Source organism: Scylla paramamosain, chromosome 31, assembly GCF_035594125.1.
Source record: "Scylla paramamosain isolate STU-SP2022 chromosome 31, ASM3559412v1, whole genome shotgun sequence".
Lineage (NCBI taxonomy): Eukaryota > Metazoa > Arthropoda > Malacostraca > Decapoda > Portunidae > Scylla > Scylla paramamosain.
In genome coordinates, this window is record NC_087181.1 from 6,557,697 (window position 1) to 6,578,247 (window position 20,551).

The 20,551-nt window shown below is 40.1% G+C and overlaps 1 protein-coding gene across 5 annotated transcripts in view; it reads right to left on the minus strand.

Annotated features, from left to right (window-relative positions):
- The window catches only part of LOC135116427 (mitochondrial inner membrane protease subunit 1-like), a 130,430-nt gene that overhangs the window by 99,860 nt on the left and 10,019 nt on the right, over window positions 1-20,551 (minus strand). The gene's annotated exons all lie outside the window — the stretch shown is intronic.

The window sequence follows — 20,551 nt, forward strand, 5'->3', positions numbered from 1 at the left end:
TCTCAAGTTTCCTTTCTGACCGTTCTATTGCTGCTGTGGTAGACGGTCACTGTTCTTCTCCTAAATCTATTAACAGTGGTGTTCCTCAGGGTTCTGTCCTGTCACCCACTCTCTTCTTATTATTCATTAATGATCTTCTAAACCAAACTTCTTGTCCTATCCACTCCTATGCTGATGATACCACCCTGCACTTTTCCACGTCTTTTCATAGACGTCCAACCCTCCAGGAGGTAAACATATCACGCAGGGAAGCCACAGAACGCCTGACTTCTGATCTTTCTAAAATTTCTGATTGGGGCAGAGCAAACTTGGTATTGTTCAATGCCTCAAAAACTCAATTCCTCCATCTATCAACTCGACACAATCTTCCAGACAACTATCCCCTCTTCTTCAATGACACTCAACTGTCCCCCTCTTCTACACTGAACATCCTCGGTCTGTCCTTTACTTATAATCTGAACTGGAAACTTCACATCTCATCTCTAGCTAAAACAGCTTCTATGAAGTTAGGTGTTCTGAGACGTCTCCGCCAGTTTTTCTCACCCCCCCAGCTGCTAACTCTGTACAAGGGCCTTATCCGTCCATGTATGGAGTATGCTTCACATGTCTGGGGGGGGTTCCACTCATACTGCTCTTCTAGACAGGGTGGAATCAAAAGCTTTTCGTCTCATCAACTCCTCTCCTCTAACTGACTGTCTTCAGCCCCTCTCTCACCGCCGCAATGTTGCATATCCAGCTGTCTTCTACCGCTATTTTCATGCCAACTGCTCTTCTGATCTTGCTAACTGCATGCCTCCCCTCCTTCCGCGGCCTCGCTGCACAAAACTTTCTTCTTTCTCTCACCCCTATTCTGTCCACCTCTCTAACGCAAGAGTTAACCAGTATTGTCAATCATTCATCCCTTTCTCTGGTAAACTCTGGAACTCCCTGCCTTCTTCTGTATTTCCACCTTCCTATGACTTGAATTCCTTCAAGAGGGAGGTTTCAAGACACTTATCCACCAATTTTTGACCACTGCTTTGACCCTTTTATGGGACTGGCATTTCAGTGGGCATTTTTTTTAATTAGATTTTTGTTGCCCTTGGCCAGTATCCTTCCTACATAAAAAAAAAAAAAAAAAAAAAAAACAAGAGTATCTCACGTGTACTTCCCTCTGTTCATGTATCTCCTACTACCTTCAATCCAAATGTAAATTGGAAATGCGTTAAAGTCACTGTTGTGGGTAACCATGACATTCCAGATCATGTAGCAATGCACATTTCCATTAAGGTTCCTGATGCGCCAATCAATAGTGACATGTTTCACAGGTCCCAGCAAACTTCAGCGCCTCACATTGAAGTACACTCTTTCCACTGTTTGTGAAGGTAATGTGACTTCTATGTTAGTAGTAAATACCACAGGGGCACCAGTATGTGTGAAACATTGAGTTTACCTTGGGGATGGGTTGGTGTATGATCAAAAAGTGTTGCTGATCCCCTTAGAGTTTAATACAGCTTGTGTTGCTGTGGTCCTTCCTCCGCTGACATCAAGCTGGGGCACAGCAAAACCCTAAGTTCGCTTGTCAATGTTGTGGACTACCCAGAGCTGAAGCACTCGATACTGAATCTTCTTGAAAAATACCACAACGTGATAGTAGCCCTTGGTAGTACTAATCATGCAGAACAGCATATCCTATTGAAACCACATATCAAACCAGTCTACATTCCAGCCTACAGATTACTGCATAGCCAGAGGGCAATACTTGATGAGCAAGTCAAGGAGATGCTACATCAAGGAGTGATTGAACACTCACATTCCTCATGGAACTGTCCCCTCTTCCTCATTCCTAAGGATGGTAGTTATCATCCACTCACTGATTTTAGGAAAGTAAATGAGGTAACAGAGGATGATTGTTATCCCCTATCTGTTTTGAGTGACTTGTTAATGTCCTTAGAGGGTGGTAATACCATTTTCAGCAGTTTGAATGTATTTTCTGGTTACTGGCAGGTTCCTATGGCAAAGGAGTCCAGAGAAGTCACTGCGTTTAGCACGCCAACAGGCGTGCGCAACCAGTGGTTGCACATGCCGTTTGGTCTCAAATCAAAGATGATTAATACGTTGTTTGCAAGTATGTTAGGGAATTCCGTATATGCCTACCTGGATGACTTAATCATTAATAGTAAATCAGTTGCATCAAACCTTCAGACTTTGCATTCAGTTTTACACTGACTGCAGGAAGTTGGCCTTCAGGTAAAATTGTCAAAATGTGAGTTATTAAAGTCCCAGATCACCTTTTTGGGACACATTGTTTATTGTGAAGGCATTCACACAATAGACAATAAAGTATCAGCAGTTAAACACTTTCAACAACCAAAGTCTACCTAAAATGTACTATCATTCCTTGGATTAGCAGGTTACTACTGACCATTCATTAAGGATATTGCTAAACTTGCATCCTCACTCAATCAGCTACTCAAAAAGATGTTTCCTTTTAATGGCGTGGAGCACAAGAGCACAGCTTTCAGTTGAAAACAGCTCTCACCCAAGCTCCAGTTCTAGCATTCCCTGAGTTTTCACTGCATTTTGAACTCTACAAATATGCTTCTTCTCTAGAGATCAATGCAGTATTGATGCAAAAGACCAATCGAGGTAAAAATTGTGTGATTGCCTATGTGAGTAGAGTTCTTAACCTAGCAGAAGGAAATTACTCTGTCACACATCAGGAACCTCTAGCTGTTGTCTGGGCACTTATTCACTTCTGTGATCTAATACTGGAACACACAGTTACAGTCTTCATGGACGTCACTATCGCTAATCTTTTCAAGGGAAGAAATCTCAACAGGAGGCTTGCGTGTTGGTATCTGACAATCCAAGGATATTCTCCTCAATTCAAATATTTCCCAGGACATGTGAATGTGGTGGCAGATGCCCTGTCACAAAATATTCCGGTGGGTGTCATCTCGCAAACATCACTGATGCAAAACATTTCCCCTCAAGAACTAGGCATGAAACAGCATCAACGTGAGGTATGGAGAAAAGTAATTTACGAGTATGCTCTGGAAGCAAGTGATCTTTCCACCTTGCCCTCCTTACATCTACCTTTCCCATTGTTCTTTTTATCATCAGGCAATATCTTATGCAGATGAAGGTAAAAAGGGGATGGATGCAAAGATCTTTTGGTCATTCCAGAAGATTTTGTTCCAGTAGTTCAACAACTTGTGCACAACCAACCTACAGCTGGACATCCTTGGCTGCCGTCCACTATGCATATTATTGGCCTCCGATGAGGGTAAACATATTGGATTATGTTGCCCATTGCATTATCTGCTAAGCTAAGCATTAAAGAGTTATTTATGGCCCAGTGCCTATGCTAGGATACCCACCACCTGAACAAGCATGGGATGTAGTTGCAGTAGACCTACTGCAGCTTCCAAGGAGTCATCAAGGCTCTCAGTATCTTTCATTGTGTGCAGATCACTTCTCTCATTTTGTAGTTCTGGCCCTTCAATTTATTTCAATTTATTTGCAGGCCCTTCAAAGCTTGTCTATAATGTAAACGACTACACTTCCCAACATCTGAGAGTTTTCACTGACATACACAAAAAGGAGAGGGAAAAGTTGCAAGCCTCAAGAACTGAAATAATGAATCAAGCATGCAACTCCTGTCACTTTAAAACTAGGTGATACAGTGATGATTCAAGCACCCCTGAGGAAATCCAGATTGTCTCCTAAGTTCATGGGTCCACATTTAATTGTCCTGGAGGGAAATGGCAACAAATATGAAGTCTTAGGTCTTTACTTGAATACTTTAGAGATGATTCACAGCAATAGGTTAAAGAAAACTAAGGCTTCTGATCCAGTATTGGATAAACACAAGTACGAACCAAGTAACTCCCTCCCTGTCACCTTCACTTAGTTCTACTCATTCCATAATTAGAATCTCTGACCACAACCCTAAAATTACACCTTTTTTTTTTCAGCAATGATGATTTTCCTGCTAGTTTTGGCTGTGTTAGGTGCCATATTAGACATGCCAATGCATCTGAAACCAGGTATGCTTACTGCGCCCCTGGGATCGGGCACCCTAGTGGAGAATGTGTTGTTCGTTCGATACTCCTACTCCTGCCTTCATTCACTACATGACCTGACAGAAATTGTTACAAATTTGGCTGCTAAAGTTCAGCGAGTAAATAAGGAACTAATTCATCAATCACACACATCATCCTATCTTCATGCTCAAACTATTTTACATCTCCTGAAATCTAAACTGACTTTCCTCTCTGACCAACCTGCTACCGCTATGCATGACTATGGCAAACACTCAGTGCAGGCCCATTCTAAACATGGGCTATTAAACGCTTTTGGGAAGCTTTCTCAGACACTCTCTGGAACAGCTATGGATGAAGATTTGCAGGATTTGCATGAATGCTACCATTGTCTGGTAAATGTTGATTCTGCTAACAGGCAGGTTAATAATCTGCATAGTAAACATATTGCTACTCCCCAGGCTAATGTAAAAGATCTCCTACAACATGCTAACACTCTCCACACTGTGTTGAATGGGGTGTTAGTCCACATGGATGTTCTAACAGATTTCAATCAGTCAATTGAAATTTTGTAAGCTTCTATGGTTTCAGTTCTTTCCTATAATACTATCCTAATTCAGAATCTCATTGATGCAAGCATGGGCCACATAAATGCTTCTCTTTTCCCATTGGCTGACCTACTTATGACACTTGATATGGGAAGAAATACTTACAAGTTAAAACCATTGTTTGAGGACGACAGCATTGAGTACTACTACCCTGCATCAGAGTCAGTTCTCACACTTGCTGTTGTCATTTATGCCCCTTTTCAGTCCTCAGACCATTTCCTTGCTTAAGAAATTATGCTTTTCCCATTTTCTGTTAATGGCTCTGTCATGCTGCTTGAATTGCCTCCTACTCTGGTTCTGGTTGCAGATTTTTCAGCGTATGCCACTACCTCGAGGGAATCTTTAGATGGCTGTGTGTCACCATACTTAAATTTCTATCACTGATACTATTCTTGTTGTTTTTCGCCCCATCATGGGAAACATTTGCAAAGTCATACTCACGATAATGCAGACAATGCGTTGCCCCTACAAACATGTCATTCTGAAATCTGTTTCAACGTCCATTCCATGACTATAATTATTTCTTTTTCCCTATGGCTGTTCCTTTTGCAATTGTTTGCTCAAATGGTACAACATACAACACAGTTGTCGATCATTATGCATGTCATGTGAAAGCTACTAACATCACTACCTATCTTAAATATCTTTATGAGACATTTACTGTAGTGTTCCATGCTAGAAAAATACAGGGTGCAACCCCAACCTTCCACCTTGATGAAAGGTGAAGCCACGACTCATATCAGTAGATATTATCAAGCTTCCATAATGATATTTAGGAAAACCAAGTCTACCATGGTGTTCATGAGACATTGCTGCTAATCAAGAACATCATTGAATTAGGAGTTCAAACGAAATCATTGCTCTCCTTGTTTCCCTGCACTCCACTGTTACATGGGCAAGCTTTACTTTATTGTCACTCATCAGTACCTGCATATTTTTGTACTGTTATGTTTCATATACTAATAAAATAATGAAATGTGCTGATTCTTAGACAATGACTGATAATTCAGTGCCAGCAACATTACAGGAATAATAGGGAGTTAAAGAAATAGAAAGAAAATGTTTACTTACTTTTATTTATTTATTTATTTTCATACTTTGTGCATAGTCTACTATGACCATTTTATATTCTAGAGATGCAGCAATGTTTTTGAACTCAATGGTGGTTCTGTTTTCCTAATCATCATCTGGTAGCTTGATGAAACCAGACATAACCGTGTGACGTCCAGCTTCCTCTGTTCCTCTGCATATCATTCAAGGGTGGCTGCCATGGCTGTCATGTGGTGTGTGTACACGTGCATGCATGTGTGTAAGTGCAGAATATGTCCATCTGATGTGAAACACTGATAGTGATGTGGAGAAAGCAGATATGAGCAATGGTGTTGGGAAAAATCATGGCCAATATTGCATGTAATAATATGTACTACAATAGGTAATCGGACAGAATGGCACTGTACAATATGTTGGGAACTTTTGCCATGAGGCAATCAAGAGAATATTGTTCTTCTGGTGATGTCTATTCGTACTTGATACACAACCCCCTGGTCAGGAAGAGCAAAAGTGAAACATAATCTTTGAGGATGGAGTTATGAGGTTAATGATATGATGTGCTTCTAGCTTGTCCTCTTTGAGTGACTAAATGACTTAAGGTGTAATTTCTTACAGATTGTGTGTCATTATTGGACTGTGAAGGGGCACAAAACACCAAGCCAGCAAAGTCTTCCTGAAGCCATAAGTTATAAATTGACAGTACTGCTACTGTACTTCCATTGCTGTTCACATCAAATCTTCACTGATTTTCTGACACTAAATTGTTCAATATAACTCAGAACTTTACAGTTACCCCCCACACTGTTTTCTTTACAAATCAGTGGGGATGACAGTTCTGTCCTCTACCACAAATTATAGCCAGTGTATTTCATCTATCTTTTTCTCTCTGACTCCTTGCTTCCTCCAGCAGTATCCCCAAAAAAGGGTGGCCACGACAAAAAAGCCTCCACCTCTCCTTATCCATACACTCCCCAGTACTCAACTCAAGTCTCCTGCTCTGCTTTCACCTTTCACACAAGTACTCCATAACTCTATACTTCCATCTCAGTGTCCTTTCTATCTTGTAATGGCCCTCCACTTCACTACTATACATCTTCACAAGCTGTTCATGCTTCATTCTTCCAACATGTCCAAGCCACCTCAATGTACTTCTTTTCATCCATTCCACTACTTTACATCTGACTGACCAACCATTTCTATCCATCCATATCACATCACTCAGTCAATATTTTCAGGAACTCCTAGAGTAAAACTTATGCAAAACACTGTCAGGAAGCTGAGGAGGCAAGTTATCACTCTGGGGAGGCATCAAGAAAACACCTCAGCAGGTAATTACCAAATTTGCTGAGTACCTTGATCCCAAGATAGTTGACTTTTTTTAAAGGAGAGTGGTGTTACATGTAAGAGTGGAAGAATATATGGTGAACAAGAGAGGAGATTTGATCTAGCAACATACTATCACAGCCCTAAAACTTACAGATTTCTTTCTTCAATATTTAAACTTCCATCACTTTCAACATTAAACATTACATTCATGGTTATGTAACATTTCCATAAATGTTGGCTGGAGTAAACCATCTCTAGCAGCCCTAGAAATGTGAGCATGGGACTTGCCAAAGAGACTCTTTGTGGCAATGCATTTGATGCAATGAGTGTAAAAGAATCTCTTCATTTTGACAAGGTGTCAGACCATTTTTGGAAAGGACTTTGGAGAGCATGGCACAAATATGAAACAGGCTAACCATGCACTTGTGTTTATGGTTAAGGGGTTGGTAAAAAGATGGAAGACGGTTTTTGGACATTTCTTTTATGCAGGAAGAATTAATACCACCAAATTAAGGGAACTGTATGAAACAACAATTTAAAAAATTCAGGACACAGGGTTTAGAGTGATGTTCACAGTATGTGACCAAGAAGGCATGCATCAGTCCCTGTTTCACTGCCTTGGCATGACTAGAGAATATCCTTCTTCTGAAGCCAATGGGGAGATGGTACATTTCTTTTATGATTCCCTACATCTGTTGAAAAGCCTGAGGAACACTCTTCTTAAGTATGATATTAACATTGGGAGGGCTGTCATTTCATGGGACCACATAAGAATTTTTTTTGGAAAAGATCATGAACAGAAAATTATACTTGCACCAGAATTAACTACTAAACATATATGTGAAGAAGGCTTTTCAAAGATGAGGGTCAATCTAGCTGCTCAGGTAATGAGTCATACTGTAGCAGCAGGCATCTATGCATTCAGTTGCAGGCCTGCTGCCACAGGCAGTTGTCCATACAGCAAATTTTGTACACAAGGTGGATAGATTGTTTGATTGTTTTAAAAGCTCTGTTGCATATCATTTCAAGGATGTTCTTAGGAAGATCAATTTAAAGTCTTGCCATGTTCAGTTCATAAGGGAGATTACTTCATATATAAATTTACTTCAAGTATGTGCTCCACCTCATGTATGGATCCACTGCATCAATGGATAACTCATTAACTCAGCATCACTCCAGGCACTGTGGCAAGATGTCCGGAGGTACAAAGTGAAATACCTTCTTGGCCACAGGCTTAATCAAGACTGTTTGGAAAATTTGTTGGCTAAGCTGATGAATAAATTAGAGAATTGTGACCAGCCTACTATATATAATTTCACAAAAGGCCTCAAGTCCATGCCAGACACTATCACCTCTGTTGTGCACTCAGCACACAGACAAGTCTCTGATTACTGTTTCCATATCAGAAACCCTTCTCTGCTTGCAGAGCACATAACAGAGGTGACAGTGTCTGGCATAGAGGCATACATTCCTCACTCTATCTCTCAAACTAAACTTTCCAAACCTTGGTTTGAAAAGCCTGTTCTGCTATACATGATGAGAGGTGCCCACAAAGGGTACTTCAGCCTTCCATTACCTTAATCTCATGTGCTTTATATTTCTGCCTGGTATCATGCCAGGTTTTTTGTCCTCCAACTAGCCAAAAACTCCTTCATTAATAGTAAGTGTCAAAATCTTTCAAGATCTAACTCTCCTCGTGACTTCTGGCACCCAGCCAAGAACATCTCCAATAACTTTGCTTCTTCATCTTTCCCTCCTTTATTTCAACCTGATGGTACCACTGCCATCTCATCTATTTCTAAAGCTGAACTCTTCTCTCAAACCTTTGCTAAAAACTCTAACTTGGATGATTCAGGGCTTTTTCCTCCCTCTCCTCTACCCTCTGACTATTTCATGCTACCAATTAAAATCCTTCACAGTGATGTTTTCCATGCCCTCACTGGCCTAAACCCTTGGAAGGCTTATGGACCTTATGGGATCCCTCTTATTGTTCTCTGAAACTCTGTGCCTCAGTCCCTGCACCTTGCCAAGTCAAATTCTTTCAACTCTGTCTATCAACATCTACCTTTCCTTCTTGTTGGAAGTTTGCCTACATTCAGCCTGTTCCTAAAAAGGTTGACTGTTCTAATCCCTCAAACTACTCTGCTATTGCTTTAATTTCCTGCCTATCTAAAGGTTTTAATCTATCCTCAACAGGAAGATTCTTAAACATACATCACTTCACAACCTTCTGTCTGATTGCCAGTATCGGTTCCACCAAGGCCACTCTACTGGTGATCTGGCTTTCCTTACTGAGTCTTGGTCATCCTCTTTTAGAGATTTTGGTGAAACTTTTGCTGTTGCTTTAGACATATCAAAAGCTTTTGATAGAGTCTGGCACAAAGTTTTGATTTTGCAAATTACCCTCCTTCCGTTTCTATCCTTCTTTCTGTAACTTCATCTGGAGTTTCCTTTCTGACCATTCTATTGCTGTTATGGTAGACGGTTGCTGTTCTTCTAAATTTATTAATGGTGGTGTTCCTCAGGGTTCTGTCCTGTCACCCATTCTCTTCCTATTATTCATCAATGATCTTCTAAACCAAACTTGTTGTCCTATCCACTCCTACACTGATGATACCATGCTGCACTTTTCTATGTCTTCTTCATAGACATCCAACCCTTCAGGAAGTAAACAGTTCAAGCAGGGAAGCCACAGAATCCCTAACTTCTGATCTCTCCAAAATTTCTGATTGGGGCAGAGCAAACTTAGTATTGTTCAATCCCTCAAAAACTCAATTCCTCCATCTATCAACTGGACACAACCTTCCAGACAACTATCCCTCTTCTTCAATGACATCCAACTGTCCCCCTCTCCTACACTGAACATCCTCAGTCTGCCCTTTACTTATAATCTAAACTGGAGATTTCACATCTCATCTCTAGCTAAAACAGCTTTTATAAGTTAGGCATTCTGAGTCGTCTCTGCCAGTTTTTCTCCCCCTCCCTCCTCCAAGCTACTAACTCTGTATAGGGGTCTTATCTGCCCATGTACAGGGTATGCTTTACATATACTGGGAGGGGAGGGTGCACTCATACTGCTATTTTAGACAGGGTGGAATCAAAAGCTTTTCATCTTATCAACTCTCCTCTAACTGACTGTCTTCAGCCTCTTTTTCATCGCTGCAATATTGTATCTCTTGGTATCTTCTACCGCTATTTTCATGCTAACTGCTCTTCTGTTCTTGCTAACTGCATGCATCCCCTCCTTCCACAGCCTCACTGCACAAGACTTTCTTCTTTCTCTCATCCCTATTCTGTCCATCTCTCTAATGCAAAAGTTAACCAATATTCTCAATCATTCATCCCTTTCTTTTTCTTTAGAAGCCTTCCACCACTAGTTCCCAGCCAAGAGCATCACAGTGCACCTGTCTGATGCCCCCTGGATGGCACTCCGCATTAAAAGGTCAGCGGACCAGGGCATTCCACTCCTGCCCGGTCCTATACAGAAAGCTAAGAAACAGAATGATCAGGGAGATTAAGGCTGCCAAGGCAAGCTATTATCCGGACAAGATACATCATCTCAAGCTGGCCAACAACAGACAGTGGTATGCTAGGATCAAAGCTTTGTGTGGCCTACAAAAGCACACTTCATCTCTTCCTTGCACCTCACACCTTCCTGCTAATCTCACAGCTCTGGAGATTAATGATCACTTTGCCGCTATCTGTCAGACCTTTCCTTCCCTCCACACCACTCCGCTTCCTGCCTATCTTCCTGCTCCCTCCCCTCCCCCCACTGTCCAGGTGATGGATGTTTTAAAGAGAATACTTAAATTTAAACCAAGATCCACCACACCCACTGATCTTCCCATAAAAATTTACATGGAGTTTTCTACAGAGCTAGCAACACTGCTATGATCTATAATAAATGCCTCTCTCCCAGCACTCTTGCCCCACAGACTGGAAGACATCTTACATCATCCCCATCCCCAAAACTTCCAGTCCACAGTCACTCAATGACCTCAGGCCGGTCTCTATCACCCCCATTCCTAGCCTTATTTGTGAAGATTTTGTGTATGACTGGGCCTACACCAATATCTGTAATACCGTGGATATCAAACAGTTTGGAAATATTAAAGCCACCTCCACCCCCCATTACATGACCACCTTCCTTGAATTCATTCACAGCCACCTTGACAAGTGAAACCTCTCTAGCTGTTGCTTTTGTGAACTTCAAAAAAGCCTTTGATCTTGTTGATCACACTGTTGTCATCAGCACGGCAATAAGTCTGGGTCTCCCTCCTAACCTGGTAGTGTGGCTAGCCGACTTCCTCACAGGGAGGAGTCAGGCCGTTCGCTATCAGGGCTCTGTCTCTAATTTCCAACAGCTGACATGTGGGGTCCCCCAAAGGACCAAGATGGGTCCACTATGCTTCCTCTTCCTAATCAACAATGCCCTCACTGACACCCTCTATCACTGGATGTATGTGGACAACTGCACCGTGGGTGTCCCAGTCTCCCACAAGAACCCGGACTACTCGCCACTGCAAGTAGTTTTGGAGCGACTACAGACATGGACAGAGGAGAGCAGGATGACCATCAACCACAGTAAAATTGTGGTGATGCATTTCTGTACCTCCTCTGTACCAGTGCCCCCTCCCCAGCTCACAGTGGGCCCTTACCCCCTCCAGGTAGTCCGATGTGCCAAGCTTCTTGGAGTCATGGTGGATGACCAGCTGACCTGGATGCAACATGTCACCAGCACCTTAAGATTCACTACCTACAGGCTGCACAGTCATGCTGCACAGACTCAGGTCACTGGGGAAGCTGACAGATGAGTTAAGGGGAGTGTACCTCACCTTCATCCTCCCCAAACTTATGTATGCCTCCCCAGCATGGTCCTCCTCCCTTACACACACTCAACAGCTCCAGCTGGAGAGTGTGCAGAAAAGGGCATGCAGAGTCATCCTTGTCCCTGCCTACACCACCTATGATGAAGCCCTGACCACCCTGAGTCTGTCCAGACTATCCGCCAGGCACCAAGAGGCCTGGAGAAATTTGGAAGGGGACTACTATGTCATTCACGCCTCCAATACATGCTGCCGCCTGATGTGCCTTGCCCGGTCTGTGCCACAAGACACCACAACCAAATAACGCCCCTAAAGGCACCATGCACAGACCGGTACAGGCTCAGTGCGATTCTCACCATGGTGCGAGCCATCAATAAATAGTATTTCGTTTCTAGATTAGACTTAGCTTTAGGATTAATGTTAACCCTTTCCCTCCGGCGCTTGAATTATTTTCTCGTTTTGTATGACGGCTAAAAATGGTAAACCTAGAAATTGTCAGAAAATTGTTTGAATACTAATAATTATTTTCTCTTTGTTATTCTGAATACAATGATATACTTTGTAGCTCGATGTGACCTCTGAAAGTTGAGTTTATGCCTTATAAAGGATTCCTCCTTCTCCTGCTGTGTGATCCGTCATCCAGAAACAGCCCAGAGAGCGATGACGCCGCGCACAAACACACTCTCTCTCTCTCTCTCTCTCTCTCTCTCTCTCTCTCTCTCATCTTGGAGGGGAAATTGTACACTTCCAATGAGAGAGAGAGAGAGAGAGAGAGAGAGAGAGAGAGAGAGAGAGAGAGAGAGAGAGAGAGAGAGAGAGAGAGAGAGAGAGAGAGAGAGAGAGAGAGAGAGAGAGAGAGAGAGATTTCATCCCTTTTCACATCAAGTTTCAGGCAAATAACATTCTCTCTCTTTCTCTCTCTCTCTCTGACAAGTTACCTTCTACCATTTTATTATAAAATCGAAGATAATGAAAAAATTAACATGAAAGAATGATAGGTATCATCTCTCTGTTCTGATAAAACAGGTGGATCCTGTAAATCATTTTCCGAGTCCTCACCAATGTCTTTGCTTTCTTCAGTTTCTTCTTCTAAATATTCACTGTCACTGTCTTCAAACTCAGAAGCACTGCTAAATACATATGTTGTGTCCTGCTCCATGGTGAGTTATGATCTGAGATCCTTGGCTCTTATCAGGATGTCTCTTCACACTTATCATGGTGCTTTCCACCCGGCAAGTGCTTTCCACCCGGCGGGTCGCTGGGGTTGCCAAGTGTCGCCCGGAGAAAGGGAAAATAGCTTAGTTACTGCTAAATTTCCATAGCTAGTGACAACATTACATGTGGAAACATGCCAGACACTTCTACTCACACCATCTGACTCGAGAAACCGCGCTTGGACCTCAAAATTGAGGCGCGAAAATTCTTGATTACCGGTATGATCGCCGTCGCTACGGACGCATTTTTGCAACCGTATATATACGATTGCCGGAAGGAAAGGGTTAAGTATTTCCCCACCCCCTCTGTACATTTTCAGTTTGTGAACTGCCTTAATAATAAACCGTTTATTATTATTATTATTATTTCTCTGGTAAACTCTGGAACTCCCTGCCTGCTTCTGTATTTCCTCCTTCCTATGACTTGAGGGAGGTTTCAAGACACTTACCCTTAAATTTTTTACAATTCTTTTGACATTATTTTAGGGACTGACATCTTGATGGGATTTTTTTTCCCCCTTTTTTTTTTGTTTCCCTTGGCCAGTGACCCTCTTATGTAAAAAAATAAATAAATAATAATCAATGATTTGTTACAAGGTCCTTCTTCATCAAGTAACTATGAGGCAGATGAGTCACAATTCTTAAACCTGACCACCTGGGAATCAGATTCTCCCTTGAACCCAGATTTTGACTCTGAGCCTGAAGCAGACAACTTTATGATGAATGATATCCAAGTAGCTAAGATGAAAGCTCTTATATATATTGTTGGCTGGACATGCACTAAATTTTTAAAGTCATGTGTGTCAATATTGTAAGCTGAATTTGTTAGATTTAAGCAATGAATCTGATAGTCAATTTAAACTTTTTTTCTTATTTTAAAGCTGAGTTCTACAGCCTCTGCATTTGGAAGATTCTCTGTACTCAATGAGAATGTTATCAAACATTTCTCAGAGGTTAAGGCAGCACTCCAGTCCACCATGGAGGGAGCCATGCTGGGGAAGAGAGTTTCCCTAATGCTTTAATCAAAGTTAGCAAATCATACTTTCATTACTCCTTTGCCCTTGTGTTCCAGCCACCTCACCAAGAGCATTCATCTCTACATCTGACTGAAAATATTTTACACCTTAAAGTGGCATAATAGAGCTACTCCTAATAACAAAAATAGGAGTAACAGGAAATTAATTGAATTAAAAATAAATTACCAAACTTGTCCTTTTACAAAATGACTGTCACCAACAAGGCATGTGAATGTATTCATTTGCTTTCAGGCTTCCCATGGTAACACTGCCTTTGCTTTGGTTACATGAATGTTTTACTTGACTTGATGCTCACTTCTGTAACACTCCTTTGGTTGGCCTGTTTGATAGTCAATATTTGCTTTCTGGCTCAGTGTGACAGTATTGCTTTGCTTTGCCAAACACTGCATTTGAAATGTAACAAGCATATATTTTGTTGTGATGTCTGTCTGTCAAAATATTGTGCATATGTTATGTTTCTTCTCTGCCCAAAAGTGTAACTGCATGTATTGTAACAAGCTAGGTGATGTTAACATTCCTTGCAAACATGATTTTCTTTTCTCTCTTATGTAATGCATTCACCACCAATCTGGTTTGTTGTAGCTTTTGCTAGCTCTTCATTTACATGTAGCAAGAGACAGTGTAACAGCATTGAATATCTGCCTTTCTATGTGCTTTTATGTAATGAAACAGTTATAACTTTGTGGTATCATTATTACAGCATGGCATCTAACATATTCAGCTTTACCTTCCTCTCTGTTGCTTCATGGACAGTGCTATTATTTGGAATACAACCTCTATAGAAAAGTTTGCCTTTAGTTTGTGTTTTTTTTTCTTCCATATTTTCTTATTTCATGAGAGAGCATGTCAGCTCTGCTATGTTTTTTCTTTTTTTTATAATTCTTCATAAATATGCATTTTTTTTTGTGTGTGTGCAATGCCACCTGCACTTGTATTATGCTAAAAGCTATAGAAGTATGGTGTGTATGTGTGAGTGTGTGTGTGTATTTATCTAGTTCTATTGTGCAGGGCACAAGCCAAAGCTCATTTTGTCCTGTTTCCATAACTATATTTATCCAATTTCTCTTTAACATGTGTACACTGTTTACCACAACCACCTCTTCCTTCAAATCATTCCAGATTTCAATAGTTCATTTTCATTATTTATTATTTTTATTTTACCATCATCAGCATAAGGGTTTATATAACTATTTAAATCATCTGCCATACCATTTACATATATTTGAAACACAACAGGTGCCCCACTTATAACTTTCACAATAACTTGAATTTATGTCTCATTTTCCTCCCTTGTAAATAGTCCTCCATCCATCTCAGTGTTGCTCCCTTTAGTCTTCCTTCATTCTCTAACTTATACATAAGACTTTTGTAGGAACTTTATCAAATGCTTTTTTTGAGATCCAAGTATACCACATCAACCCATCTATCCCTCTCTTCTTGCACTCCATCAATTACTCTTGCTTTTATATAAAAGCTCAGTAAATTTGTGACACAGGATCTCCCTTTCCTGAATCCAAATTGCTTTTCTGTAATTATCTTTTCATCTTCTAAATATTGCACCCATCTATCTTTAATTACTATTTCACAAAGCTTGCTTACAATACCTGTTAGTGACACTGGTCTGTAATTAAATGATTCCATTTTATTTCCCCCTTTGTATATTGGGACTATGTTAGCTCTTTCCGTTCCCTTGCTACTTTTCCTTCTTTCAATGAGCTATTGATTATATCCCATATGGGCTCTTCCATTTGTTCTCTGCATTCTTTTAATATCCATCTATTTACTTGATCTGTTCCCACAGTTTTTCTAACATCCAGCTCTTCCAGCAGTTTCTTGGTCTCTTGTCTCTTTGCTTGTATCTTCAGTATTCCCTCATTCAGTGATACCACTTTTAGTGCTACAAAATCAGTTTCCTTTGTAAACACAGATTGAAAACTCTCATTTATTAGTTCACTCATCTCCTCAGTAGTTTCAAAAATTCTTCCTTCTCTTCCTAACTTGCTTATGTCATTCCTGTTTCATTTTTCCAATTATGTATCTGTAGAAGCTCTTCCTTGCGTTTACTTACTGTCACTTTCAAAATTTCTTTCTTCTTCTCTTCTTATTATATCATATTCATTCCTCGCCTTTCTGTATTCTTCCCTAGTATTTCTGTTCAGTTGTCTCATCCTTTTCCTCCATGCCCTGTCCTTTTTTCTTTTTTTGCTTCTACACACCTGGCATTATACCATTCATGCTTCCTAATTTTCATTTTATAACTTGGTGCAAACTGTTGCACCCCCATCTCTACACTTGCTCAAAAAATCTCATACTTTTCTTCCACTACTTTACCTTTGAATAGCTTTTTCCAGTTAATTTTTCCATAAAAGTTACTAAGCTCTGCAAAGTTTGCCTTAGCATAGTTCTGTCTCCCATTTCTAAATTGTTCATTCCTGTGTAACACTGTTTTCTCCTGTAATACTATTTCTTTTGTCACATGATCATTTCTTCCCAGTGGACTAAGACAACGTATACTTAGTCTACTTTCTGAGGTTCTGTAAACACTAAGTCCAACTGTGATGGATCTTCTTCTCCTCTGCATCTTGTAGATTCATTCACCCAATGTCTCACTGTATTCACCATCAAAGCTCTTCGCTCCATGACGTGACATTTTTTTTCACTTTCATCTCCTCCCAGTTAATTCCTTTAGTGCTGAAGTCACCTACTAAGAGCACTTTGTTACTTTTCCTTATCATCTCCTCTATACTATTTCTTGTTTCTAGTTGCATAGTTTTATATCTTTTGGTCTCCCATGAATTAGTTTTTTGGTGGTATGTACATCACAATAACTTTTCTTTTTTTCACTTTCTTTGATCTTATTCATAACACTCAAAGTTTCCACCATTCCATCACCATATTCCACTTCCTCAACAACAATATCCTCTTTTATCAATATCATCACTCCTCCTCCTGCCTTTCCTTTTCTGTCTCTCCTCCATGTGCTATATCCTTCCTTTGCAAATCTCAACTTTATTTCCTCTTTTAGTTTGATTTCCACTTTTTTTTACGTAGAAGGGACACGTTAAATGTACCACATGTGGTTTATTGTTCTTTAGGTAGTCTTTTAGTTTCAATAGGCTCAACACTAAACCATCTATATTTGTATACATCAATTTTAAGCTTCTGCTTGGTTATCTTCCATGGCATCTTTGTGCCACCTTTTCCTCACTTTCATATCCACAACTTTCCAAATGAATCTCCTCACTTGTTCTCGTGTTTTCTACTCATTTTTTGACTGGGCCTCTACTCTCAACTCTCAATTTACTTATTTGTGTTTACCTAGTTGTATAATACAGGGTTCAAGCAGGGCTCATGGTGTCTTGTCTCTATATCTATATTTATTCAGCATTTCCTTAAATTTATGTACATTTGGTGCTGTAAAAATCTTCTCATTTAGACCATTCCAGATATCCACAGTTCTATGTGAAAAACTGAACTTCTTGATGTCCCTCAAACACTGACCCTTCCTGATCTTCTTTGAGTGCCCTCTCGTCCGTCCAGCTTCATCTTCTTCCAGCAACATCAGATCCTGCTTGTCTATCCTCTCAATGCTGTTAACTATTTTATACATCATTATTAGATCTCCTCTTTCTCTTCTAACTTGCAAAGTTGGCAGTCCCATTTCCTTCAGCCTCTTTTCATACATTAGGTCTTTCAGCTCCAGTACCATCCTTGTAGCTGCCCTCTGAATTCTTTCCAACTTCTTTATGTCTTTCTTCATATGCAGAGACCACACCACTGCTGCATATTCCAGTCTGGGATATTCAGCTTCTCTAACAATTTGCCAATTTCATGTTTTTACATCAAGATTTCCCATAACAACCCTGCCTCACCTCCTCATTTGGTTCTGTTAAATCCACTTCCACACTGAACATAGACCTGAAACTCTCATTCACAATTTCACTCATCTCTTCTGCTGTTTGATATATCCTTCCTTCCTTTACTATCTTGTTAATGGTCTCTCTGCTTGTCATCTTTCCATTTATATATCTGTAAAAAAGCTTGGGCTCTTCTTCACATTTCTTTACCACATCCTTTTCAAATTGTTTCTCCTCCTCTTTTCTTATTCTAACATACTCATTCCTTGCCTCCTTATACTACTCTCTATTATTTTCATTTCTTTGTTTCTTCAGTTTCTTCCAAGCTATATCCTTTCTCTTCTTAGTTTCTGCACATCTGGAGTAAAATACCAAATACGTTTGCTCCTCCTTACTTAATATACAGCTACATACTTCTGCACACCCTCATTGTACTTTTTCAGGAATATTTTGTATTTCTCTTGCACTGTCTTGACTTCCACAAGTCCTTTCCAATCAATACTCCCAGAGAATTTTCTTAACTCTGTAAAATTTGTCTTTGTGTGATTTAGTCACCCATTTTTATAGTACTCCTTCTGTGGCTTCCTTAGGGAAGCCACAGAATGCCAGACTTCTTATCTTTCTAAAATTTCTGATTGTGGCAGAGCAAACTTGGTATTGTTCAGTGCCTCAAAAACTCAATTCCTCCATCTATCAACTCAACACAACCTTCCACACAACTACCCCCTCTTCTTCAATGACACTCAACTGTCTCCCTCTTCTACACTGAACATCCTCGGTCTGTTCTTTACTTATAATCTGAACTGGAAATCTCTAGCTAAAACAGCTTCTATGAAGTTAGGCATTCTGAGATGTCTCCACCAGTTTTTCTCACCCCCCAAACTGTTAACTCTGTACAAGGGCCTTATCCGTCCATGTATGGAGTATACTTCATATGTCTGGGGGGTTCCACTCATACCACTCTTCTAGACAGGGTGGAATCTAAAGCTTTTCGTCTCATCAATTCCTCTCCTCTAACTGTCTTCATCCTCTCACTCATCACTACAATGTTGCATCTGTAGCTGTCTTCTAATGTTATTTTCATACTAACTGCTCTTCTGATCTTGCTAACTGCATGCCTCCCCTCCTCCCACAGTCTTGCTGCACAAGGCTTTCTTCTTTCTCTCACCCCTATTCTGTCCACCTCTCTAATGCAAGAGTTAACCAGTATTCTCAATCATTCATCTCTTTCTCTGGTAAACTCTGGAACTCCCTGCCTGCTTCTGTATTTCCACCTTCCTATGACTTGAATTCCTTCAAGAGGGAGGTTTCAATACACTTATTCTTGAATTTTTTACTATTGCTTGGGACCCTTTTATGGGACTGGCATCTCAGTGAGCTTTTCTTATTCATTGGAGTTTTGTTGCCCTTGGCCAGTGTCCCTCTTACATAAAAAAAAAGAAAAAAAAGGTAGAACTCCCAATCTTGTAGTACCACTTCTAATAACACATGGTCACTTTTTCCCATTGGGCTTAAGTATTTAATGGTTGGACTGAGCTCCAGTTTTTTTGTGAATACCAGGTCTAGCATAGATGGTTCCTCCTCCCCTCTGTATCTTATAAATTCCTCCACCCATTGGTCCATTATATTCACCATAGCTAACTGTAGCATTTCTTCACTCCACGATGTGTGTGTGAGTGTGTGTATGTCACAATTATGATGTATCTAACCAACAAATGATTGTGTCATCTTTCTATTGCTCATTACATTCCATATTTTCTTTCTCAGGTATGTTGAAAACATATGATGTACACCTTGAGGTTTCTTTTCAGGTATGTTGAAAACTTATGATGTACACCTTGAGGTTTCTATCTCAGACTTACTGTTCTATGCTTCAGCATGTGATGTAAGTACTCTTCCTTTGTTCTTGTGAATCATAGTGTGAAGTGCAAAAAATTTTACCACTGGTGTTGTCTTTATATAAGGTTAAAGGCATTAATAAACAGTGGCACCCTTTTGGCTTGTATATGAAGTTGAAATAAACAATACAAAGATTATATTTGATGATGTTTCACCATATATGAAGTGTGCTGTAATATACTGTACACTAAAAAACATAATTTTACTAGAAAGGGGATTTAATAGGCATTCATATGAAATACTTAAGCTACCCCAAAAATGCAGATGATTTACCTTGCTTCCTCTCTTTGTTAGATGGTGCAACAGTATGGGATGAAAATTTTACTTTGTGGCAACTCTTCCTCTCTGTGTTTATATTCCTTGACACTGGCCTCTGCCTCAGTTTTGCAGCAGCAGTTGAAGTGGAAGATTGTTGTGCTCATATGTATGTATGTATGTATGTATGTATGTATGTATGCATAGCATGTATGTAATTTTGTTTACCTACTTGTTTGTAATGTATTGTTTACTTGAGCACAGTAAAAATATTTTTTCCATAAGAATTGTTGTTTTATTTATACCAAAATAAAGTATATACTACATAATTTACATCCAATACATGAGTTACAAAACTTTATATTATTTGAGGTTCATTTTTGTATACCAAACCCCCCCATACACAAAACAAAATATGGTGTGAGAGGGAGGAATCTAACCAGTTTTTTTTTTT